Source organism: Sturnira hondurensis, unplaced genomic scaffold (assembly GCF_014824575.4).
Source record: "Sturnira hondurensis isolate 20B ecotype Veracruz unplaced genomic scaffold, ASM1482457v3 Scaffold0010428, whole genome shotgun sequence".
Lineage (NCBI taxonomy): Eukaryota > Metazoa > Chordata > Mammalia > Chiroptera > Phyllostomidae > Sturnira > Sturnira hondurensis.
The window spans coordinates 24519645-24533893 of NW_028083059.1; positions in this window are offsets into that span (position 1 = coordinate 24519645).

A 14249-nucleotide genomic window follows, 5' to 3' on the forward strand; every position below is an offset into this window, starting at 1 on the left:
AGGGAAATAACACCTAAAAGTCATGTCCTTAATTGAATCATAGATATTTTTAAATGATTTTGTAAATATTTTTATAGTACTTACTACAGAGAAATCACAAGTACGTAACATACTAGTTTCATAGATAAGACTACTAATACTCTTATGATGTGTTTAAAAGCTGTTCCTTTAAAGGTTGTACCCCTGTTAGCACCAGGAAAAGGGCAGAAATATGAACTTGTTTCTTTAGCATTAAGTACCTCCTACCTACTTGATATTATATATCTACATTTATCTACCTATAAATATAATTTCATTTAACTTTTTCCTCATGTTGTATGAGATAAGAATATAGAGATGAGAAAAGTTGAGATTAAAGGAAAGAAAGTAACTTGTCTATTGACACCCAGATCAGAACACACCTACTTGGTATTCTTAGAAGTCAGTCTCTTTTGAGTTAGTGTTTCATGTTTTTTTGTTTGTTTGTTTTGTTTTGTCTTTCCACTATTTACTAGAATCACTCCCATATATTCTTTTTTAAATTTTTTAAATTTAATTATTGTTCAAGTACAGTTTTCTGTCTTTTACTCCCATCCCAGCCCACCCACTCCCCCAGTGCTTCCCACCTCCCTCCCATTTCCACCCCTGTTAGTTTTTGTTCATGTGTCCTTTATACTTGTTCCTATAAACGTTTCCTCTTTTCCCCTGAAATTCCGTTCCCTCTCCTCTCTGGACACTGTCAGCCTGTTCTTTATTTCAGTGTCTTTGGCTATATTTTTCTTGCTTGTTTGTTTTGTTGTTTAGGTTCCTGTTAAAGGTGAGATCGTATGGTATTTGTCTTTCACCCCCTGGCTTATTTCACTCAGCATAATGCTTTCCAGTTCCATCCATGCTGTTGCAAAAGGGTAGTAGCTCCTTCTATCTTTCTGCTGCATAGAATTCTGTTGTATACTGAAGTCTGTCCAGAAAAGTCCAGCCATTATTAATATAATGAGAATGGTTTGTGTGATATCAATATAACCTGGCAGACAAAGAGAGTGGACTGGAATGCACATGTGTGAACAAGAATGACTTCTTTGTACTAGTCAGTGGGGGTTGTAGACACCATTGAGTGAGCATCTGTACTGTGTGGCCATCACATTCAAAATGACTGAGCAAGGAGAGCAATAAATCTGCATCAAATTTTGTAATCATCTTGGACATTCCTCTGCAGAAACTATTCAGATGATTCAGAAGGCTGAAGCTATGGACAACTGGTGACTGGCAACTCCAGCATGACACGCCCCTGGTCATGCATCACTTCTCATGCAGAGTTTTCTGCATGAGAAGCAAAACATCAAATCATCCAGGTGACTCAGCCCCCATACAGCCCACATTTGGCACCCTGTGACTTCTGGTTTTTCCCAAAACTAAAATCACGTTCTAAGGAGAAGAGATTTCAGACCATCCATGAAATTTTTAAAAAAAGATGATGAGCAGCTGATGGCAATTGGGAGAATTACGTGAGTTCCTAAGGTGTCTACTTAGAAAGGGACTGTGTCATTGTCCTACGTACAATGTTTCTTTTATCTTCTTCTATAAATGTCTCTGTTCTGCATAGCATATGGCTGGATACTTTCCAGACAGGCCTCGTATACTATTAAATCACACACATGGATACACACAATCATTTTATAGGACATGTAATATTTACTATCTCACAAAATAATTCATTCATAGTGTGGGAACTTGAACACAGGAATTAAATCATGTTAAATGAATAGAGTTTATCTTTTTCTAATTTTCTAACAACAAGCTTGCTTTAGAAATATATTCTTTCCCCCCATAACAGAAAGCTTATGATAGCAATTGAACACTACATCCCATGCTCTAGAATCAATAGAAACAAAATTATCTCCAAATATGTTTTTACAAGTAGATGAATTCTTACCAAGAAAAGAAAAGGTTGCTTGTGTACTAGATGCCCTGCATTATGCTGGCCTTTAGAAATGCAGAGATAAATGACCTAGTTCCTGTCTTCCAAGTGTTCGTGGTAGAATTAGGAAGATTAAAAGGTATACTATCAATTATTCAAAAAGGCAAAAGGCAACATAAGCATGATAAATAAATAATGTTTAGGGGTGTTATCTAACCTAGTTTGCACAGTTAGAGAATTCACAAGTAATTATGCTTTAACCCAACATTTAAAGACATAGAGAGTGAGGCATGTGATATTCCAAGTTGAGCAAATACCATATGCAAACCATAGAGGCAAGAGCAGGAGGGATAGATCATGAAGAATTCTCCAGGAAATCCTGAAGATAATGAGCAACCACTGAAGAATTTTAAATAGAAAATGACATAATCATATTTGCACTTCAGAAAACCACCTTTGCAATTGTGCGGGCATGGTTTGTAGGAGATGGAAATGGAGATAGAGAGGGGATAGAAGATCTGTGGATGCCCTGGGAGAGTTATAGTTACAGCTTGAACTATGGTAATAATAAAGGTGATGAAGAAGAAGGAATAGATGAGAGAGCCGTTAAAGAGACAGCTACTTGAATGAAGACATCAAGGAACTAGAAAAAGGGTAGAATACATCTCACTTTCTCACTCATAACTGTGAGAGGTTCAGGTGCAGTAAAAAACTGTGAGTTCAGTTTGGGGAACCATTAATTTGAGACCTGTGATTGATTCTCATTAAAAAAATACTGGGTGTTGAGTATGTAAACCTCAGGCCTGAGATAAACTTTTGACTGACGGATATGAATTTGGGAGTCAATGACTGTAGGTCTGTAGTTAAAGCCGTGGATATGAATGAGATCAGTCAGAAAGAGATCCTGCTGAATAGTTGAACAAATGGAACATTTGCCTCCTCCGTATTTAAACAGTGAGAGCGGGAGCAACCACAAAGAAGCTAATTAAAAGTGGTCCACATGTAAGAGAAAAACAAGGAGTATGACTGAAAGCTAAGGAAACTGTCAAATGAGAAATATAAAGTGGTTGATAGGGCTAAATTCTAAAAAGAGCTAAATTAAAATAAGACCTGAGAATTCTCCATTGAATCTGGCAATAAAAAGACCACTTGTGATTTTTTTTATGAAAGCAGTTTAAATAGAAAACTTACATGCTTGGTGAGCAAATACCATATTTTGCTGTGTATGATGCCCACATTTTTGCCCAACATTTTTAGGGAAATATAAAGATGCACATCATACATGGGTAGTACCTGAAATACCCTGTATCTGGTCTTGTGTTTTATAATTATGTGTTACTTAAAATTTCTTGTACCATGATATGTTAAAAAATAAATGCTCAAATTCTTTTATTATAAAAAAACAAGGCTCTAATTATAAATAAATAAAGAAAAAAATTAAGTTAAAAATTAAAACAACAATTTTTTCCCCTGAAAGTTTGGGCCAAAGATGTGGATGTGTATTATGCACAGCAAAATAGGGCAATTGGGCAAAGAAGTTGAAGTATGGTAAGAATTCCAAGTTACACAAATCTAGGAATTACTTGGAGAAGATTTCGGAATTTTTACTCCAATATGCCATATTAAGCTACAGACTAGAAAAAAGAAAGTTTAGATAGAAATTATGTAGATGTGGGTTATTATAGTAAGTGATTTTGATTTTTCAAATTTATATGTATATAGATGTATCTTCCAAACCTGAATTCTGTTTTATCCATGAGTTGAGAGAAAGAGTAATGTCTGCTCTGGCTTAAAAATTTTAGATTGTCATTTTTAATTCATAGGGCATCATAGAATTCAAATAATACAAATAAAATTAACTTTAGTTAAATGTACTTTTAAAACTTTAATTACCAAGTTATAAAAATTATGCATTTATATTAAATATTAAAAAGATCATTTTAAGAGCCCTAAAGTAAGAAACTGAAATTAAAGTTAATAAGCAAAATGAAGAATAAAAAATATTAAATGTAGCAACTGAATATTTTGAAGTACATGTGTTACATCAATCACATGCACCAATAAGCTGTAATTATTGAATATCACACTTTTCTTCTGTTTAAATTTAACATTTCAGTACTAGATAGGAAGTAATTTTCCAGCGTGCTATTATCTGGACTTGTCATTTGCATAGATCTAATTCAGTTTCTTTTCTAATGGCTAAGCAATCAAAGCTGAAACATGGCTATTGTTCAGGAGAATGTCTGTGAAGACAATGGTTAACTGTGTTCTCAGATGTGTTGAGTCAGAAATTATTTCATAAGCCAAGTTCAAGCTACCATAATTATCTAAATAATTCAATTAAAGTGTGCTCACATGATACAAATAATAAAAAAAATTATATGCTTAGGTGCTTTAACTCAAAAGGCAGTAGCTATCTGGATCATTTAATGATCAAATAATTACACAAACTTTGTTAACTAGCAAATAAAATCTGTCACCAGTTAAGATAATTTCATGGTCATAGAATAATCCCTTGGCTTTCATGGGAAAATCTAGTTAAGTTCTTATATGTCACAGTTGAAACATTATTTTTACCAGAGTTACACTTTTCAATGTGTCCCACCTTTTTCTCACATATTAATAAGACTTGTACATTACCTGATGTTCTCCTACCCTGTGATTGTTGAATAGACTAACTTCTTGCTTTCTCTCATAACACAATCACTTCTTTCTAGAAATTTTTAAAGGTTTTTATTACTATTAATTTTTTTATTAATAGTAGTAAAATTGTTAATTCTACTATATATTTACACTGTCCAACTATTCAATTATTACTCATCTACAAAACTTGCAATTCGTCTCCTCTTCCTAGCTAACTGCCACTGTTGTGGTACTGTTAACATCAGTGGGGGAGATATTTATGCACTCTTGTGAATGTTAAATATACCCCAAATCTCCCTAAGATAACACATTGAAAACATGGTGGGAATATTACACTCCAAGACATTGTCTGCCTTTGGTTAGATTAACACTGGTTTATATCACATTTAAAAATCTGTGACCAGCCTCCAGAGTTTCTGGTGTTTAACTGCCGTAAAAATAGGAAATTAATAGGGCTGTGCCTGCTCTAGAGAGTTGTGAGAATCACATTAATTTGTGTCCTTTGAAAAAAAGACATCACTCTAAAAAAATATAAGATATGTATATGAACACCATTTCTTTCAGAATGAAATCCACAAGTAGGTTATTGGGACCTGGTGAGTAATACATTTCACTGATTGGGACGGTCTCAACTGTGGGTCCTAGTTGCTTCCCCAAAAGCTGCCTCAACATTTGATTCAGAAAAGCACCACTTCCTCTTTTCCTGGACTCTTCTGTGTGGAAGTAAGACATGCCCTGTGATGGAAATACTTACATCTACCAGAAAAGAGGGACAGAGGAGGAGGGCGCATATACAAGCCCTGGGAGATGGAAAGTCATGGAGGCCAAATAGTCCAGCTGTGTGTATCACAATCTGTTCCATTAAGTATCACTTTCAGGTGCTGCATTATTTAGAGACTCAGCACGAAGTCAGGGGTCACTTACACCCTGAACCAAAACCGCTGAGTTTTGCACAGTTCTAACTCAAAATGCTGAGGCAGTAAGTGTTATTAAAAATGCTTTTGTGAAAATCAATGCAGTCTTATTTTGAAAATGAATATTTATTTTATGGAATGGAATGGAAGGACTTAATATGACATAAAAGTAGTTTATTGTTTAATATGTTTTTAAAAGTGCTCTGCAGGAACATGTCCAGCACATCTGAGCCAGCGGAAACGTAATTACTGAAGGCCTTTTCTTATTACATTTAAGCCTTTTTGTTAAATATAAATTGTAATGTGATACTATATAGTATAATAAAAGTAAAATTGAGTCCAGTGCAGACTTCGGTTACCACAGGGCTTAAATCCATCCCAGGGTCAATCAATTGAGATTATTCAGTAACGATGACAAAAAAAGCAGTCCCAGTTTGGAGTAGTGAAATACTTTGCTAAGGGGCTCTCAGACTAATGGGAAGAATGAAAGCTGTAGAGTCAGAAGGCATGGGTTTAAATGTAGGTTTAATTTCTTACTGAAACAAGTCATGTCCTCAAGTTTGTAAGCTGGCTATATCTGAAGTTCATCACTTAGCAGTGTGTTCGACTTCAGGTAACACAATAGCTGAATAGTAATAATAACTTAAACAAGTAGGTACTTATTTTTTATGTTAATGGGAACAAGGCTAGGAATAGGCTGGTGAACTACCTCAGAAATGTTATAGAGAGTTCAGGGTTTTTTTGTTTTTCTACTTCCCACCCTTATTATTTGACTTTTCATCCATGGTGGCATAGGTGGTGTTTCTGTCTTCAGTACAGGAAAGAAGGAAAGGGAAAGAGGCAAAATGTTTTCTCTTCTTGAGGTTTGATGACTTCATTAAAAAAAAAGAAAGTTCTAACAGATGTTTGTTTAGATATCCTTAGTTATAATGAGTTATATTATTAATGCCAAGTAAAAGGTAATAAGATGATCAGAACTGGTTTAAACAAATCATAACTTACATTCTGTGGTTAGAATAAGTTACTCAAATACCTTGAGTTCAAGAGATTTTCAAATGAATCAATATCAAGTTCTTGTTAGTATGATAAGGCAGCATGATGGCTATAAGGTAAGGATGATTGATTGTCACAATGACATTTGTAGTATAACTAGACCATGAATCTTAGTTTGCCTGGGACACTCCCAGTTTGGACCCATTTTTCTTGCAAAGTTATACACAGTGTCCCCTGGGTGTTTGAATGGAGGACAGTGTGAGTACCAAGTTGCTGATGACGTCTTTCATAAGACATCAGCTTGGAAATGGCACTGTCACATTGACTCATATTCTGTTGCTTAAAGAAGGTAATAAAGCCAAGGCTCAAGTTTATGGGGCAGAGACAGGTACTCTACATGTAGGTAGATGATCAGGTAACAAAAGGTATAGAAAGTCCCAGTGGAATAAGAGAAGCTACAGATGTAGAGGTTGGATCTATTTCTCCACTGATTCAAGCCTAAAAAGCAAATGTGGGTTTTGGGGTAAATATTTTTTAATTTTTTAAAAATTTTATTTATTTATCTTTAGAGGGGAAGGGAAGGAGAGAAGTATCAATGTATGGTTGCCTCTTGTGAGTTCCCTGCCAGGAACTGGCCTGCAACCCAGGCATGTGCCCTGACTGGGAATCGAACCGTGATTGTGTGGTTCGTAGGCCCGCGCTCAATCCACTGAGCTACGCCAGCCAGGGCTGGGGTAAATATTTTATTGTGAAAGTTAGCTATTTAAATTTCAGTAAGGTTGGTAGGGTAAGTGAGTGCTTCCAGTATTAGATGAGTAAAAGAAGTTTGTGCTTCGCTGAAAAACTGGATGTCTAATAGCTCCTACAGTTACAAATTACTGCACATTGTTGAATTCCAGGATAAAGGTATATGAGTTTTCAAAATACAGTGTAGTCAATGCACCTTGATCAATAAAATAATTTATAAATAAAAATAAAATAAATACATGCAAAACTGTTTTTAACTTGTTTGTTGGTTGTGCTGAATTTTTTTACCATATTCTTTCATTTTTAGAATAATTATTTTAGGCTATAGGAAACCTTTGTATTTTTTGAACTAAGTGAAAGTGATTCTTCCTGTATTGCATATCTTGTCTTTGAAAACAATGGAGGAAAAAAGTGAACTCAATTAATTATTCAATCCAAAGTATTGAATTATAGCACCAAACTAGATAACACTTGTTCTAAAAATGAGATATCATTATTATTAATATAGAAAGTACCTAAAATATGTGAAATGACAAGCCATTTTCATAGGGATAGTTGGTTGTTATTATAGTTAATTTCTGTCATTGAATTATTCAGCATCTTTTCTCTTTAATAGGAGCAGGTGTATTTAAATGTATATATCTTTGGCTTCTCACCAATATCATTTGCTCAACAACTGTGGCAAAGATAGTTTCTGTACCTCAGAGTCTCGTGCCTATTGGTCAACGTAAGTCATGTGGTGGCCAAGGCCAAAGTTTATGGCCAGGAACAAGCACTGCACATCTGCTTTCATATGTATACACACACATATATCCTCTTTAGATGTCCCAAAAAGATAATACAATTTGAAGATAAAAGCTGTATTTATATTAATTAATTACATTAGTGAAACAGTTGCAAAATTTACAGAAGTGATAAAATACAAGTATTTCTTTTGCCATTTATAGCATGTGGTACAAGTAATATTAAACAATATGGGTCATATTTTCAACTTTAACTGAATTTATCCCTTTCTTTTTACCTTATTATCTTTGGAATACATTACTGAATTTGTGGTTATTTTATATATATACTTCCTTTTTTAAAAGATTTTACTTATTTATTTTAGAGCAGAGAAGGGGATGAGAAAGAGAGGGAGAGGAACATCAGTGTGTGGTTGCCTCTCAAGCACCCCCACTGGGGACCTGGACCACAACCCAGGCATGTGCCCTGACTGGGAATTGAACCAGCAAACTTTTGGTTTTCAGGCTCATGCTCAATCCACTGAGCTACACCATCCAGGGCTATATACTTCATTTTTATTCATATTAGTTCTGTCCAATTTTCTCATTGATTTTATTTTCTTTCATTAAGTATGCATCCTTTCATGTCAAGGCACATACCAGAAGACCATGTCTGCCCTATGCATTGTGGAGCTCTCTTAAGTTTTCCCTGATTCAAGTTGCTTTATTCAAAGTATTTGCTGTTATTTTGTCCTTCACTGGCCCACTCACAATGAAGTTGAGGTCATATATATTTTTTAAATTTTTAACCAGTCAATGATAACCAAATATTCCATTGTAAAAGCTGTCCTAAAAAACTAGGGAAGATATTTGTTGAAATTTTTATTGAAGACATGGACATGCTATTAAATTTGTCTGCAACACAAATATGAATTATGATAACATAGTCAATATTTACTGAAGCCAACCAAGTACTAAGGACTGTCCTAAAAATCATATTAATTAACTTTTAAAAATGTAACAGCCTTGACCAGTGTGCACCAGTTGGTTGAGCACCCTCCCACAAACCGAAAGGTTGTGGGTTTGATTCCCATCCGGGGCACATGCCTGGACTGCACGCCCAGTCCCCAGTTGGGGGGCATGTCAGAGGCAACTGAGCAATGTTTCTCTCACTCTCTTTCTCCCTCCCTTTCTCTCTACCTAAAAAAGTAAATAAATAAAATTTTAAAAACTTTACAATAGTCATGTAATATAGAAGGTATTGTTACACACATTATTACAATGCAGAAACACACAGAGATTTAAGTAATTTACCTAGGTTAACATAGGTGGAAAATGACAGAATCACAATTCAAATCCAAGAACTCTGGTTTGAAAATGAAATATTATATACCATCACTGTTTTTCTTGAATTGACCTTTTGGGAGTTGAATGTTATCAGCCAAAGTAACAATATATAAAGACAATTATAAATGTATGTGTAGGGTGAAATATTTGTGTATCTGTCTAGTGAGATCTTTGAAGAAGTTCTATCATATTTACCATCTATATGCAAGCCTTTACCAGTAATGATATTGAGGCCTTGACTATATGCCATCTTTGTCAAGAGGACATTGCTCTACCACTAACTGTTTTATGAAGGAAACCGAGGGAACACATATTTATTAATCTATGATTATATATTTGTATGGAATACATTTCCAAGTTGTTGGAGTTAAGAACCATTTAATTCATGACATAGAATGAACCCTGAGTTACCCGAACCCCAGATAACAGACAGGCATGTATTTATCCGATATTCATTGAGCACTTACTGCATACCAGACACTGTTCTTACTACAAGATGGGGATAGAGCAAAAATCCCAAGTCCCTGCTCTGATGACACCTAGAGTGAAGAGATAAATAATAAACAAATGAATAAATAGAAATGATATTAAGAGATCGTTAGCATTAAGGGAAAAAATGTATGGCAAACCAAGAGGGGCAAAAATGCCAGCATGAGGAAGTGAAAGTTGCTGCGTTATACAAGGTGCTTAGGAAAGACATCGGTGATAAAGTGACATTTGCGCACGTTCTGAAGGAAGTTATGGAGGAAGCCAGGACCATGTCTGTCACAAATAGGAAGAATGGGGAGGGCAGAAGCCATGAGGCTGGAGCGTGTACGGTGTCCAGAGGGCCCACAAGAGGCAAGTGAGGCTGGAACAGAGGCTGAGAGCAAAGGTAGTATAGCTGAGGTCAGAAAAATGGAGGGATGAAAAATATCTTGAAGGGCCTTAAGTAATGTGATGAGAATGTTGGCTTTTTATCCTGTGTTACAAGGGAAGCATTTGGACAGTTCTGAGCAGGAACTGGTATGATTACACTTAACATTTTATAGGGATCTCTCCACCTGCTCTGTGGAGAATAACAAAGAGTCGTAAGAATGGAATAAGGATCACCAGTTGGAAGAAGGAAATAATTCAGGCAAAAGTCAATGAAGTCAACTAGGGTGAAGCAATAAAGGTGATATGAAATGGTTAGATTCTGGATCTGCTTTAAAGTTAGAGTGAACATAATAGACGTGAAGGTTGAGAGAGGAAGACAAGAGTCAAGGATGCCTCCACAGTTGACTGTCTAAGTCACAAGGTAAGTGAGTCATCATTTTCTGAAATGTAGAAGGCTCATGAAGGAGTAGAATAAGGAGTTGGGTTTGCTTTTGGAATTATTAAATTTGAAGTATATATTAGCCATTTTTCAGGGAAAAATTAATATACCAGGCCTGACTATCGCCCTCTGGAAGACCTGCTTATGGGGGTGACCTTTGACTGGCAAGTGGAGCTTGGGTTTCAGGAGGCTTCCCATTACCTTAACTGCTAAGACTAGTTCAGTATGTCTAAAATATTTATATGATTATAATCATTGATATGATTCAATGATTCAAGGAAAACTGCCATTTTCCTTCTGGGAGTCTGCAATTTTGGGTGTGTTACGAAGAGCATGCCCTGAATGCTCAGTCTTTAAAGGGCTTGTCTGGTGGACAACACTGCACATATTGCCACAACTAGTTGCTGGGAATATGTGCAATATTAATTGCTTAATTAAATGTCCTCTTTGTGACTGCTGAAAAATGACTTTGGGAAGCTTGTGCCTGTTCTCCCCTGGACTTTGCCCCATGCATGTTTTCTCTTTGCTGATTTTGTTTTGTATCCTTTCACCATAATAAACCATAACCTTGTGTATAATTATATGTTGAGTCCTGAAAATTCTTCTAATGACTCATTTAACCAGAGAGGCCCCTGACAGCCTTCTAGGTGAAAAGGTTGAGTGATCGATTGCTTATATAATTCTGTACTTAGGAAAGAAGTAGGTTGGAGTGATAAGTTTGGAAACATTCTAAATGAGACTGGATGTGTCAAGCCATGGTTCCAGATGAGAGTACCTTAGGGTGAGTGAAGAGAATTAAAAATGTCCCCAGGCAAAACTGTTAGACATTCCAGTGTGTAGTGTTGCTATAGAAATCCATCAAAGGATAGTGGGAAGACTGGCGAGTGGGCAGAGAGGAGAACTGAGAGAGAATAATGTCAGCGAGTCGAAGGCAAAACGGTGTTCCATTGCTGTCAGAAAACTTGTCATTTTTCACTCCAAAGTCTCTTCTTGTCTTCCTTAGCTGTGGACCATAAGCCAAATGTCTCTTGGATTAAAACTTCCCACAGACAAGATAAGAGACCTCTCCTGTTTCCCCCGCCCCCGCCCTCAGGGCTCTGTCCCTCACCTCCATATATCATGGCTTTTTTAAAGGAGTTACCATAGAGTAAGTAATTTAATAGTAGAAATTATTTCTATTTAGTAATAGAAATACATTTGGGGGGCCTTAATCTAAAATCCAAAAACCATCAGAGAGACTGCAATATTATGCACAAATATCCTACACAGAAAATATGCCTTTAATCACACAAATAATAGCATGCATTTAACTTATAAATGTGTTATTTATTAGATATACAAATATGTATTATTACATATATAACATAATAGTGATGACCTTATTGGAAGAAACCCTTAGGAAGCAATACTCAACAAATAATAATTGTGGAGCTGGGTATGAATGTTTTCCCAGAGTTCAGCCCCACTTCATCAGTACTGAAAGAATAAAGCAAGGAGAGAAGTGCATTGAGAGTAGCAATTTGCCAGCAAACTATTCATGAGGTAGTTGATTCAACCTTCCTTTATTGCAATTTTCAGTTGCTGTAGGCTTTTTAGATACTGCAATAACTAGAAGGTTACTAAAACCACAGGGATTCCAAAGAAGTCAGTTCTTTGCCTTGACATTTTCCCCGCTAAATTTGCATGTCCGGTTTGGGTGATCTGGACATCTCCTGTTGAATTCTTTGCTTTTACTTTGGGTTCATAAACAAAGTGAAACTTTGCTTATTGGAACCAGTTCTTTCATATAAGAACTTCACCTTTAAATTTTCAAATTATTTGAGTAAAGTGTAGCATAATTATGTAGTAAACAGCAATGAAGCCATTTTTGTTACATCGTGCCTTTTCTTCATATTATTTTATTAATAATGACCAACAGAGGGCATGGAAGCGCTATTGATGTGATGTTTTAACACTCGCTTCACAGCACACTGCTCTCAGAGAAAATGTCATGCTTAGAAGAACAGTTTTGTTTTGCCTTTGAAATTAGCGTCTAGCTAAAGGTTTGGGAACTCAAAGTGTTCTCTAATTCCTATTGTAAACTCCCGCCTTTGGTAAATACATAAAAAGAACAATTGTAGAAAAAAAGAGATAGAGGAAGGAAGGAAGGAAAGAAGGAAGGAAGGAAGGAAGAAAGGAAAATAATCAGCCATCCATACTGATATGATGCACTTAGTAAACAAAACCTCAGTACATATCATCCAATAATAATAAATGTCTCCTAGCATAGAGTGAATTAAAAAGTACTAGAGGTTTCATATAAATTCATGTAAGTCAGTTTCAGGGAAAAAATACTATTTTATCCTAATTGTATTGAATACCTAAGCATTTTATAGCTACTTTACTATAACTAAATGCTATTATTGCCAAAACTATTATTTTATTTATGCTGAGAGCAGAATTTATCCTGCAACTGCTTTTAAAACTTCCCTTTGTATAATTATTAATTAATCAGCTTATATGGTTTTATTAGAGTGTTCCTGCATATATGAGATTTATTTTGATCTTTGGCCTTTGAAACTGTTTTTTCTCTTTAGGGATGAACTTATTTATAACATGAAAAATATTCAAACTGTGTTTGCTGAATTTATATCAATATACTCAGTTCACATCAAAAAATTTAATCATATTGTAAATTACAGTAAACTCTTTTTAGTTTAAGTTTGGCTTAAACTGCAAATAAATTTCATCTCTGTTTATTTTGATAGACAATATTGTTGGTTTGTTTGAAAGCCTTTCTTAACACTGAAGAAATTCTACCTCAAAATATTGAAACAATGTAGGTAGGAGGTCAGGAGATATTTTTTGCATTCAATATTTATTTGACTTCAGGGTTTAAGCTAATTGGCTCAAAAATGCATCATTGTATTTATTTATCTTCCCACATCATGACCCTGGTATAACAAATGCCTCCTTCTCCTGACATAAAAAAGGAATTCCAGTACTAAAAGAGTAAGTCATGGTTTGGGGGAAATTGTTTAAATATTTTGGGCATTGAATTCTATAGTGCTCTACTTTTTATAGCACTTTTTAAGCAGGAGGTGAATATATTGAAATTTATAAGACTTTTTAAACTTGTCACTATAATTTTCATTTTTGTGGTTATTTTATTCTCTTTTAAAGAAAAAGTTAATTTTCTCTGTTTTCTCTGCAGCACTTGTTGCATTTTGGAAGGTTGAGTCTGTCCTTTTCTTGTCGTGCAGGTTAAATATAAAGATTCCAAAAGGCACTTTCATGGTGGTTGTAGGGCAAGTTGGGTCTGGAAAATCATGTTAGCTTTGTGCTGTTCTGGGGGAGTGAAGAAACTTACAGGAGTGGTCCAAGGGAAGGTAAAAGCAACAATAGATTCTTTCCACATCTTCTAGTGTAATTGGTTACAGCCAGCAGGCCATTAGTGTCAATAAGAATTTATGAAATCCCAATGAAGATGCAAGTATGTAATGGACATTTCTAGTTTGTAACAAACATTTCAATTTCCACAGAAATTGATTAGCTATGGTTGGATTAGTAACAGCATTCTATCTTCTAAACGCTTTAGCAAATCATTTTTGAATGCTTATGATAATTGTTTGATGATATTAACTAAATTGCAGCCAATTATAGAGAAACAAATGTGATTTACACTGTAATTTGATTAGGTTTCTAATTATCAT